The following is an 11,406-nucleotide window of genomic DNA, read 5'->3' as shown; positions in this document are numbered from 1 at the left end:
TTGATTCTAAAGTGTATTTGGGCTTGTTTCCTAATGTTTTTAAACCAGTGGTTCTAAAACATTTTCATGTCAAGGATCCCCAGATTAATATGTAATATAGACCCAAGCTTCTGAAAATATTTTGTGCCAGAGACCCTCATACAAGATTTTGTGGATTTGAATATATTCCACATTTTTCACTTAGTTTTCCCCAAGATTTTTCTTTGAAAATAGCAGATGTACAAGCTCACAACGCGTTGCATGTGAGCTTGTAGATCGGCTACTGTAGCCAATGTCTATCGTCTAGGGTTAGAGTGCTCACGTGGCTTCTTTTGGGCTTGTTTTCATAGACCCCTGCTGGTTTGCTTATTCCTCTCGCACAATCTGGCAACACTGGTTCTGTCCTCCAGTCAGAGGAGAGAACGAAGGAGATCAGACAACAATATCTCCCAAACGACAAGGACTATTATTACCGTCTTTTATTCATGACAACACAGCATTCTGGAGCCGCAAACACCACGGATAAGGTGTAAAGGTATGTAACAGGCTGTTGATGTTTTTGTATTTATAGATCTGATCATCCCCGGCTATCAAAAGGAGAAAGAAGCAGCGTCGCGTCCATGGTTGGAATGGAAAACGATGCGTTTCACATCACATAACGGGAGACGCAGACAGTCGTATTAATCTATAATCACAAGACTTATTATTATTGTACATTAACGATCTGGCTACTATTATATAGAACTGTCTCATCGGAAGAATCGAACTGAAATGCCAGTTTTTTGTTATAGCTAAAACTGGCCCGTGGGTGATGATGATAAATAAATAAATAATAGCCAATAATAATATGGGGGACAATAAGGGTTTGCCGGGTGTGGAATGCATGTCGCACAACAACATGCGTGTTGTTGTTATTGTGTGGGTGGTTTTAATAGATCTCTAACGCACTGTGGATTGTTCTGTCAGATCGATATATAGGACACAAGTGATCGTCCACGATGAGCAGATTGCTACATTATTATTATGGTGTCTTTCTCCACATCTTACAGCAGCAGGGCCTGTATCAGCCTAGCTCTGCACTGACTGAGCTCCATATATACAGTCAGTCACCATGATGCTGCTGGATGGGAAGCATCTTGCTATGTTATGCCCTGGTGGTGAACTGGGAAGGGCTGCTAATAGCTATTATATGCTGCTGTGGTTTAAACAGTGTGACAATGCATTCTAACCACCTATAACCCAGTGATTCTAAAGCTTTTTCATTTAAGGACCCCCCCCCCCCAGTTTGATATGTATTAGGGGCCCTAATTACATATCAAACTGGGGGTCCTTGAAATGAAATCAAATGGGGGGCCTAAACCCCCAGTTTAGGCCCACGGACCCCCATTTGACGATTTATGTTTTCATTTTTATTTTTTATCTCTGGGACTTCATACATGACGTACACTGTCAAATCTTCAGTGTTGTGTTAACTCTGAGAGCATATACAAACTTGTACCAAAATGGTCCATTTGGTTCCATTTGTACGCTCTCAGAGTTACAGATCTGTAACTCCTCAAGGACCCCTGGGGGTCTCCCAGACACACCCTACATTGAGAACCACTGACCTAACTTGATACAATGTAACTGAGTGGTTTTGGGCAGCCATATGACCTGTAGATCTACACAGGGTGATCTTGATGGACTTGAGCCCGGTCATGTTGCTCACCCCCTGCGTGGATTATTATGAATGTATTATCTATTATTACTTTTTTAATAGCAGTGCAACATATTTATTCCATGGTGTCATCTTTATTAACTTACTCTATGCTTGTATTATTCTAGTTATAATTCAAGCATAGAATAGTAATGATGGTGGTTTTCACTGTCTGGCACAGAGTGATCTTTCTTGCCAGCCTTGGAAAACGGTTAAGGGATCTTGTGCCCGATAAGGTTTCACGACAATGTGTTAAACTTTAAAATCCTGACTATGATTGCAACTAAATGTTGAATTGAGTTTGATTGAATTGTACAGAGTTAAATTAACACAGAGGATACGGCTTTGTAGTTAGCATTTACCCTATGGCGAGCCTTTCCTATACTTGAGAAGACTGCTTGACCGCTATTGCAAGGCAAGAAGGGATAGGAAAGCAGAGAGAGAGAGAGAGAGAGAGAAAAGTGTCTATCCTCCATTCCTCCCATTATGTAAGGCACTCTTTTCTTCATGTTGCTGTCCAGCTAAAGAAACAGTGAGTGTGATTAGTTCCTGGACTGAACCAGACAGTGTGTCATCCACCCCATGACAGTTTGGCAACCTAAATAGGCCTGCACTCCTCCCTATATGAGCCATCAAGCTGGATTTAACTTGAAGTAATGCAGGACTGGAAGAGACCAGCCTGTAGTTCTATAGTAAGAAAATGGGAAGGTTTACAAAACAACGTACGCATTCCTATTCTGGAATGAACATTAGTTGAAAATGAAAATAGCAGATCTACAAGCTCTCAAAGCATCACAATGCGACATGTTTCGAGCTTATAGATTGGCTATTTATTGCAAAAGAGATTTGGTTTAGGGGGGGAAAAGGAAGGAACCAAGTATAGAGCCCTGAGAGACCCTGATTAAACAAAAATGGTGCTACAAATCACTCATAAGTGGTTATAATGTCACATCTCACCTCTTTTGGTGCTAGCAGCACCTACTGTATCTTAAGAGGCTTAACGGGTTCTTTGTGTGCTATAGCAATGACATGGAGACCATGGATTTCAGTGTGCTAGATAATGATCACTTGAGATGATCTGTTGAGCTTGTCCCTGACATGATCAAAGGGTCACAAATCCTGTTACACATAATCTATGGGTCTTTTCCTGATAGGACAGTTCTATTTAAGGATGTGTGGACGCCAGTTTACAGGACCGGAACATTTTAGTGCTTAACTAAACCCTACTTAAAGGTAGGGTAAGTGGTTTTCTTTGGTTAAAATAAGTGTTAAATAGCTCTATATTCTTATAGTACTCATTGCTATAGAGTGTTTGTTCAGTAAAAGGAGTCTCCTTGTCTCTCCAGCTCTTTATAAAACAGAAAATGCATTTTCGTTTCACTTTCAGTTTCATTTCCAACTTTATCCAATCAGGATAGAGAACTCAATCAGGATATAGATTAAACAAGTGAAATTGGAAGTGATGACACTAAGAAATGAGCAGGCAAATTTGGAACTGGAACGCTATGAAAATGAAGCTTAAAAATGGGTACTTTCTCCTGATTGGCTGAGATTCTGACACCTACCGGAAAATGTGTTTTCTGTTTATTAAAGAGCTGGAGAGACGGGGAGACTCCTGTTACTGAACAAACACTCTATAGCAATGATTACTATCAGAATATAGTGCTTTAACCTTTTAACAAAATACTTTTTGTTTTAACCAAAAAATATCACTTACCCCACCTTTAACTAACCGGGGTCCCACAGGGCGCTATGCTAGCGCCTTTGTCGCTCTGCACCGACTTATTGTTGCAGGGGACGGCCAATCTACAACCTCACAGTGGGTTTTGTTGCAACGGGTTGTGAGCTCGTAGATCTGCTATTTTTGCAGAATGTTCGCACCAGAATAGGGATGCTAGGGCTCATGTGATGATAAAGTGTGATGATGATGATGAAGAAAATCGATACTGTAAGCCTCCATAGTTTGCAGTGGAGCCTGTTGTAGCTCGTGGTAGCATGAGACTAGTCAAGTCATCTTTATTTATGTACAGTAGCACATTTAGAAACCACAGCCGTTGACCCAAAGTGCTTTCCAATCAAGCATGACCAGCAACAACATGATAGCCATTTGAAAGCAAAATTTAAGACAAGTAACTCACGGTAACAAACTGATGCAAAGAAGAAAAACTAAAAATCACTCAAAAAAGATTGAAAACACATTAAAATGTATGTAAAGGAAGGACAATACACAAACCTGGGGGAGATCCTCACACAGAATTAAAAGCAAGGGAGAAGAGGTGGGTCTTAAGATTTGATTTACAAACGTCTATGGTGGGGCAGGACTTGAAGATGACTTGAAGACCATGAGGACGATTCCTCTTCCAGAGAGTTCCAGTGTGTTGGGGTTCACTCCCTGTGTGATCAGCTAGCTGCTAGCACTTTGATCCCCAAGTCCAAAAGCTATACAGTAGCTCACTCTTAAGAGCTTGCAGTGCAAAGCATCGTGAGCTTGTAGATCAGCAATTTTTGGCCTCTTTTGGCTTTTTTGACTTTAGCCTCTCTTTTTATTTTTCCATTAAACAACCATTTCTCTTGTGAGGACCAGGGAAATGTATATTCCTCAACGTCTACTATATACATATGGCCCTCGCATGTATAGAAATACAAGTACACCCCACGCACGCATGCACGCCACAATGAGCACTCGTGTGTGTGCGCTGTGCAGCTGTTGTCTTTGGAATGTGTCTTCTGGCCTTATATAACCCATAGTCTCCAGGCAATGGGTGTTTGTGTGTGTAAATATAATGCGCTGGTTTGTGCGTGATTTGTAAAGTGGCCAAAGTATTTCATGTAGTTGACGCCATAGTTGAAAGGGATTTCCCCAGCCCATTTCCTAGTTTCTAATGGATAATGATTATGAACGGTCATTATTGAGAAATAAACCTAATCACCCTGAAGGGGTTTATTTCTCAATAATGCCCGGCTGACTGTTCATTATCCCGCTTATTACATGGCTACTTATTAAAGAAATAAAGAAATTGTCACACTATATTTACAAGGATTTCATGGCTTGTAGTAAAGAAAACAGTCCATTACTGTAACTTATGCCAAGTGCGTCCAGCGCAACGCTGTCTTTTTTTTGGTACTGTTTAATTGTTAAATTACAATGTGTGTTTACATGGCTGCCATGTAGAATTATGGCCAAAACCAAGCACCTAGGATTGATTGATTGGTTGATTGAATACTTGATTAGTCAGAAATGTAAACAGCACGTGGTACAGTCCAGGCACACAGTTCGTCCATATAGCAATGGTCTGTTCTTCATAGCAGCGCTCTGCTATCCAGAGAACAGGCCTCTGCATGCTGTGATTGACAATCAGAATCTAGCATTCAACCAAGCCATGTAACATCTCATATTGTCTTGGTTTGGTTTTCTCTTTTCGCCTGCCGTTCCCTCTGATTTTGTAGCGTTGTTTTCCTGTACAGGTTAAAAGACTGAAAGTGGTTAATATGCTTTCAAGGGAGGCTCAGTTCCCTTCCAGCTACTTCCAGAAAGTATAAAATAGGGCTTAAGTGGTTAATGAATGAAAGCTGTTAATAGCAATCCGTCTTCATTATATGAACACACTGGTAGCAGGCAGCCAACCGCCTCAGGCTCGGCTCTGACAGCCATCTAATGCTCTGTAACACAAACACACACAAGCAACAATCATGGCTCTGTCTCATCACAGCAGAATGTGGGAGAGAGTTTGACCAGTTACACCCCTCTATTCCCAGCAGGGAGCAAAGACAGAGGAAAGAGGAAAGAGATGGGCTGTGACGGCCATGGGATTTTAGTTGACCATTAATTGGCATACACATAATTGCGATTCATATTAATCGTGTTTTTGGCGTTGAACATAAAAATGACAAATCTGTTTGCCTTTTAAAAATTGCACAGGGCAGATATGACACATAACTAAACTTAGCTATACAAAGCCTATTACTGAAATATACAAATAAATGACCCATCAGTACCAAAACATGTCATATACTCCATAATTCTGTGCTTTCCAAAATTGTCAACAACAGCACAAATAGATGATCCTACACATTGTGAGCTTGTAGATCTGTTATTTTTGCCTTTTTTGAATATCTATGAAAATATATGTGGTCAGGCAATGATGTAATAGTAGTGACAGGCCTAGTTGAGAGGGAGAAGAAGGGCTGTGGGAATGTGGAGGGGAGGCTCAGAGACAAGAAGAAGAGTAGGAGTTGGAAGGACAGAACATGATGGAAGACAAGCAGGATAACACCAAGGAGGGGAGAGATCAAGGAATGAAGAAAATATACCAGAGAGAGAGAGAGAGTGGGGTACATTGTTACACATTCCTCCTAGTAATCAAAATGTAATTAGGACTCTTGGCAGCTCAACATTTCAGGCTGGACAATATTGTATATCAATATTATATTGATATTGTGATTAGAGATTATAGACTCACAGTATACAGTATCATCTGGAATTTTGGAATTGTGTTAAGCCGTAAGGGTTGTCTCTTCCTGGTTTTAAATGTTGCATTACAATAAAGTCATGTGATTTTCTGAACTTACCTGACTGTTCTAGCTGTTCTATTTGCATTAGCCACTTAGTTATTATCAAAAATCGCATTGTTTAAATATTTAGTGAAAGCACCGATAGTCGTCGTCATTTGGTACAAGATGTCGTAATATTTGATTTTGTCCATATCGCCCAGCAGCCCTATTTCAATCTCTCTGCTGTAGAATGTATTGAATGGAGATTTGTAGATATATTATTTTTTTTAGTTTATCTGCTGCTATGGGCAACAGCACGGTGTGACAGACAGGAAACAAAGGAGAAGGCATGGAACCCTTAAGGTCACAATGTGGATTTGAATCGACTCCGAGGATGTTGCTGTTTAGGTACTGTATTTTAAGTGTTTGGCCAGTGGCAGATACAGTATAGCGTAGTTACGGCGGCTATTTAACCCGCCCCCAGTGCACACTATTACAAGCAGCACACACATAATGTGGAATTCACAAAACATACATGATAACATACGTACATTATTACCTTCCACATACAACGGCACGCTGGCAAATAACTTTACAGGTTCTTGTCTAGGCTGTACAGCTCATAAATGCGTTCTCCACACTGACAGACGCTTCGGTGTATAAGCATATCATCTTGTCAGCAGGTTCCATCCATCCATCCATCTTCAACCGCTTATCCCGGAGTCGGGTCGCGGGGGCAACAGTTCCAGCTCCAGACCAAAGACTGTGATTGGTTTGGATTTTCAATATAGCAAATGGCAGCAGGACACTGATTGTAGATATGAGTTATTAACTTCTTTTGAACGCCTACATACAGCAGGAGGGCATGCATGGCCCCCCCCCGGCCCCCAGTGCAACCGCACTGACTGCACTGCCTATAGCTACGCCACTGTGGTTGTTGTTGTTACCACTGGGTGTGTGCATCTGTGTCATCATCGCCTTGGCATTTCTCGTGTAGCCTAATTGTCGATGGTGTCATTGCATTGTAAGGCTGGTGGTGCAATAGATCAAATGATGACATCACTAACGGCATCTTGTTTCGAGGTGGCAGTGTTGGCCGTCAGGCAAGGCGATCATCACGCAACCGTTTCTCTTTTGTTTTGTATCGTTGCAAGGCGACACTTCGGCTGCATAATTGCCGATATCGAATGGCATAAAAAAATGGCCGTTGTATCATCCAAACCGACATATTGGTCAGGCTCTATGGAAATGCATTTAAAACTATCAGCCTTGAAGTTCATGTAATTTGGGAAACAAGACGTGACCCTGATGCATAGTGGATGACCACATTCAGGCTGCTAGTGGCTAGGTATTCCTGACGATACACTGCAGTGGTGACGGCACCCTATTGCACTGTTACGCAAGCGTCTTGCAAGCTACTTAGACTCTGATAACGAAGGCGGGGAGGAAAGGAGAGGATTAGAGGTCAGTGCTGCTGTGGGCCCGTCTTTAGCTCAGCCGTAACACACGCACACACACACACACACACACGCGCACACGCACACACACACACACACACACACACACACACACACACACACACACACACACACACACACACACACACACACACACAGGTTTGATGTGTGTGCGTGTGTTAGTATGTGTGTATATTGCAGTATAGCATCAGGGGTTCACACACCTTTCCATGTCAAGGAACATCACATTTGCGAAATGCCCTCCCCGAAAAGCTACAAGCATACAAGAGGCCGCATTGTGACGTGTTGTGAGCTTGTAGATCTGCTATTTTTGCTATTATCAAAAACTGTTCTACAATAATTAAAGTGGTTAAACTGACACATTAACCTTATGAATTGAATCTGAATTAAATGACATATTCTTATATATACTTCTTTACGGTTGTTTTGTTTATTTTCCTCTACTTGAGCTCTCTTTGACAACTTGTGGCATAGGCAGCGTGTCTATTTGGATCAGTGAGTGATGACCATGTCCATTGTCTCAGAGGCGCCAGGGAAACTGGCCAGACATCATCATCACACACAGGAAGACAAAAACATGACTGAACTAAGAGAGGTTCACACACTCCATGTCAATGGAGAGAATACTGTATTTCTACCAGTCCGTGACATCTGTCGCTGATGATGTATGATGTATTTATATATCATATACTTTATATATTTAACGTATTTGGACAAGGTTTCAGGTCGAGCCCGACCCTCTTTCACTTGCATTATTAAATGAAAGGTTCAATATAGGGCCGCAGTAGCCGTCGATTATTTACTTACTTAGCGATTATTCTATTGATTACATTTTTGATTAACTGGATGATTTAAAAAGCACATTTGTTTTATGTATACATCTCCATCCGTCCTTATCTGGAGTCGGGTTGCAGAGGTAACGGTTCCAGCAGAGAATCCAGAATTGAAATTGATGATTTGTTCTTCTTCTTTTAATAATCCACTAAATCGATTAACTGTCACATAATGTGTACGTTTTTGCTCACCCAATGGCAGAGCTTAGGAACGCAAGCTGGTAAAAAATTGTCAAATTACGAGCCACGCAAGACAGACTATCTCCGGACTCTGGGCAAATTATAGCAAATTATATATTATTTGTTGCCTATTATCTATCTACCGCAACTCTGCAAGTCAAAAAATCTCCCTTTTATCCACTGCATGCAGCGCTTTGAGTCACTATTGTCATTTGGTTTAGGTTTAGTCCAAAAGAAGTTACCTTGAGAGTTCACACAGAAGAGCACACTTCATCTGTGGTACCTTTGACTTATGTTTGAGATCAGTTTAGCAAAAAGTCTAGATATCAAACGTTCATCAAAATGGCATGCACAAAGTTCTTCAGTAAAAGAAAGGTGGACCCTGAAAACTGGCATTTCAAAGATGAATGGACTGAACGCTAATGCGTTCATCCTTCGACTAGCACCACCTAACCTCACGTCACCAGTCTTTCCACCTTGGAGGAAAGCCTGGTATGCGTTATTAAAGACCCATATGATCCGGTCTAGGCCACGCCTACTGAAAAAAATAAATAATAATAATCTCTTTCCGGATTCTGCCCATCCGGTTTTGCGGTGCCGCTTTGTTTTGGTTCCCCAATCCCTATTTAAATGGAATAGAATTTCCCCGTGGGATAATACAGACGCTAAATAGTCTCCGGATAGTGCACGCACATTTATATTTAAAAAATAAGCTAAACTATGCTGCATCAAGGATTTTATTAGGACGGACCTATTTTGGGGTGACGTCTTTCCGGATCTGCCCATCCGGCCACCTGATGACGCGCCTGGTGACGTAGAGTTACTTCCGCTCCCGACCGGATCATAGACACGAAAAGATATGCTGCCCAGGCTACCACCATACTAATCAGCCTAATATGCCATGAGACGTTAGCTCTGGTGAGTGAGTGGCAGCGATCACACTTGAAGGCAAACAAAAAGAGGAGATGACGGTTCAAATCAAGCAAACCCACTCTGAGATAATGCAACAAGTAGAACTGAAATATACAGAGTGCCTGATTTGTACTTTGTTGCATGGCGGTGTCGCACACTGACCATAGCAGATCTGCAAGCTCTGAATGCATTTATGGTACACATATCATGTTTACTACACTTGCACCAATTCCCTGAACATAACCCTGACTTAACTTCATCAAAGTCGGCCGAGTACAAGATTTAAGAAAAAACGATTTTCTTGTTTTTGTTTTTGCTCTGTGGGTACTTATACACTTAGCATATAAGTAAGGTATACTTTCTTAAATAACAATAGTAATGTTAGTCATGTGAAATAACATGACGCTATAAGAAGAACTCCTCAAGTTTCTGTTCAGGACACTTCACTTTGCTCTGTTCATTCTGCTCTCTGTTTCTCTGCTGAATGACAACAAAAGCTCATTCAGTTACCCCACCACACACACACACACACACACACACACACACACACACACACACACACACACACACACACACACACACACACACACACACACACACACACACACACACACACACACACACACACACACACACACTTTATTTTATTTATTTATGTGCTTGGAACACTTTTTGAGACAAATGTTACAAAGTGCTTTAGAGCATACAAGTAAACACGATAAACATAAAACTACAATAACAGTACATTAGGAGTACATCAAGCAAGGAGATGACAGAGACGAGATAAACAAACGAATAAAGCAAATAACTAAAATGATAAAAAGAACATGTTTAAAGGAGGAATTCACCCCAAAAAAAAAATTTTCTGTCAATTACACACCCCATGAAGCCTTGATTTCATGGATTTATTTTTGTTATTGTGGCATTCTTAAGACTAATTTGATGGCCGTGTGTATTTCCGGTAGGAGACACAAATAATCTACTTTGTGTCTCCTACCGGATACATTAGCCGTAGGAGACGGGAATCAAATTATTAGCTTAGGAATGCGACAAAAACTAAAAAGAATCCATGGAATCAAGGCTTCATGGGGTGTGCAATTGATAGAAAATAAGTCATTTTTTGGGTGAACTCCTCCTTTAAATCAGTGATTTAGAAGATGGCATTGAACGTGTCTGATCTGACACAGTGAAGTCATTGTCACCCCTTGGTCTTTAGCCTAGATGCTGGGACAGACGAGGACTTATGGGAACCGTCTCAGTGTCTCACCCCCGGATGAGCAGCTCAATAGACTCTGACGTGAGATGAGAGAGAGAGAGAGAGAGAGAAAGAGAGAGAGAGAGAGAGTGAGAGAGAGAATGGATGAGCAGAGGACAATACCAATGGGTTTGTGGTGACGGCGCAGTTTGTTCTGGGTAGACTGAGGCAGACATGACACCATCGTCGTGACGATACATAAGGTCATATAAGATCAACAGGCTTGACAAGGATAACTCCCATTGTCGCTGTCACCATCACTAACCACCACACTGTATTATAATCCTCAGTGTTCATTTAACTCTGAGGATGTACAAATGGAACCAAATGGACCTGTATAGGGTCCGTTTTTAAGACATTAAGACCGGGAGGAATCTGTGTCATTTTTAGATTTCTTTGGCTATTCAAAAATAGCAGATATACAAGCTCATAGCGTGGCACCGAGTGCCGCGCTATGAGCTTGTAGATCTGCTATTAAAAAAAAAAAAATGCGTTCCCGGATTGAATGGGTTAAGTACACCCTCAGAGTTACAGACCCAAAAGGGTCCATTTGGTTTCTGGGATTAACTTGGGGTTTGTGTT

The 11,406-nt window shown here is 41.3% G+C and overlaps 1 protein-coding gene across 2 annotated transcripts in view; it reads left to right on the top strand.

Moving 5' to 3' along the window:
* The first annotated feature begins 412 nt into the window (after positions 1-412).
* The window catches only part of rusc2 (RUN and SH3 domain containing 2), a 62,727-nt gene continuing 51,733 nt past the window's right edge, over positions 413-11,406 (top strand). For both annotated transcript variants that reach the window (XM_080432199.1, XM_080432198.1), the window contains exon 1: positions 413-514. The gene's annotated coding sequence lies outside the window, so the exon portion shown is untranslated. The remainder of the gene's footprint in view (positions 515-11,406) is intronic.

Source organism: Gymnoscopelus braueri (assembly GCF_963280865.1).
Source record: "Gymnoscopelus braueri genome assembly, chromosome: 7".
Taxonomy (NCBI): Eukaryota; Metazoa; Chordata; class Actinopteri; order Myctophiformes; family Myctophidae; genus Gymnoscopelus; species Gymnoscopelus braueri.
Note: the sequence above shows the minus strand (reverse complement) of the source record. Positions and strands in the feature narration are given on the sequence as shown.